We start from the raw sequence: 1,856 nt of genomic DNA, 5'->3' as shown, positions 1-1,856 counted from the left end.
ATATATATATATATAGTAATTGTTTTTACTTTTATGGTGTATTACTCCCTTTTCCTGCGCTGTTTATTGTATGTGAATATCTCTACTTGTTTTATTATCGTTTTTCTGTCAAGTGCATTATATTTCAGTATTTGTTATTTTGCTCAACAAGGAAACCAGCTGCAGCAACAGCAGAGCAGCTCTAGTAGCAGTAGTGATAGCTGTAGTTGTTTATTGTTGTTATTGTTGTTGTAGAGGAATTGTAGAATCGGGAGATAGACAAAATAACTTTTCCTCGTTTCAGTACTTTTACCTGAGTTCAAATCCCACCGAGGTCAAATTTTAACTATTTCGGAGGTCAATTAGGTCAATTAAAAAAAAGTAATAATCATATAGTGGACTCCATATAATCGACTGATCCTCTCACTCTCCCTCTAATTTCTGGTTTTGTGGTTGTGTTTTAAGAATCAATATTTTAACAAACTCAGAAATTAACCGGGATTTGGACTCAGACCGCACATCACCGACCATCATTGATCATTGAGCTACGCGATCACATCTGAACTTTGGCTTAACAACAACAACTACAAGGACGACGATGGTAGCGGCGGTGATGAGGATGTTATGATGTGTTTATGGAATCTAATAACTTCTGAAGACGCTGCACAAAACATGAGAATTCATCTCTCTTCACGACACATCCATATATTAAATGTTGACATTTGCATGAGCTATAAGGCTGTGACACACACGCGCGTGCGACAACAAACACGTGCTCATTCACTTATATACGCATGCATATTATCACATACACATAGACATTCATATATGCACACGCATACACAGAAGCGCACACTTGCACATACATACATGCATACATACATGCATACATATACATGCAATACTACTAATGTGCAGTTTAAAACGGTTGGCATCATGCATTGATAGTGTGTGTGACTGGTGGTGATATGCTTGGGTCAATTGGGTTAATTGACTGTATAAACAACCTAGTCCTTAATGATGATGATGACAATGATGATGATGATGATGATGATGATGATGATGATGATGATGATGATGATGATGATGATGATGATGATGATTATGATGATGATGATGAATACCACTATTACCATCGCTTCGAAAACGACAACGATGATCAAGTTAATGCTGACGATGAACTTTATCATCGTTTTCATCATCATCATCATAAATAACTGAGAATGATTTTATGTAAAAGCTGTTATGGGACTGATATATTTTAAAGATTACATATTTGCTATATTTTTTTTATATTTTTGCAATCCGTAAGCAAAAAGTACTTTATTTGTTAATAAACCTCGACTTCAACATATTTTCAAATTCTTGCAAATTTTTGCAATCCGTAAAAAAATTACTTTATTTGTTAATAAACCGCGACTTGCACCCAGCACTGATTCTGGTAAAAAGATAGTTCGTAAGTGTAGAAGACTTCGGTTAGCTTTTAATTCAAAACGACACTATTTATGGTTACTGTTATATCTATTACCTCAGTAGGCATTATAATCGCCTAGTCAACTTTGCCGCCAGCAAGATATCAAGATTGTTGCCATGACAATCATCTTTGAGTTTGGGTTTGTCAACAATACCTTTACAATGTTTAACTATGTCACCATGACATCAGCATTGTCACCATAACAGTTAACATTGAATCAGAGCATTGAATCAACACTGTTAACACTTCATTGCAGTCCACTAGACTTTAGTACATAGTGTTTATTATATAACATAGTTAACACTTCGTGTGTACACGCATAATCATAGACACACATACCTATATATATATATGTGTGTATATATATATATATATATATATATATATATATATATATATATAT

General features: G+C 34.1%; 1 protein-coding gene across 1 annotated transcript in view; it reads left to right on the top strand.

Annotated features, from left to right (window-relative positions):
- LOC106884307 (LIM/homeobox protein Lhx3) overlaps nucleotides 1-1,856 on the top strand; it is a 171,458-nt gene that overhangs the window by 142,462 nt on the left and 27,140 nt on the right. The window lies entirely within an intron of this gene.

This window comes from Octopus bimaculoides, chromosome 2 (genome assembly GCF_001194135.2).
Source record: "Octopus bimaculoides isolate UCB-OBI-ISO-001 chromosome 2, ASM119413v2, whole genome shotgun sequence".
NCBI lineage: Eukaryota > Metazoa > Mollusca > Cephalopoda > Octopoda > Octopodidae > Octopus > Octopus bimaculoides.
This window is presented reverse-complemented; position numbering and strand designations above follow the sequence as displayed.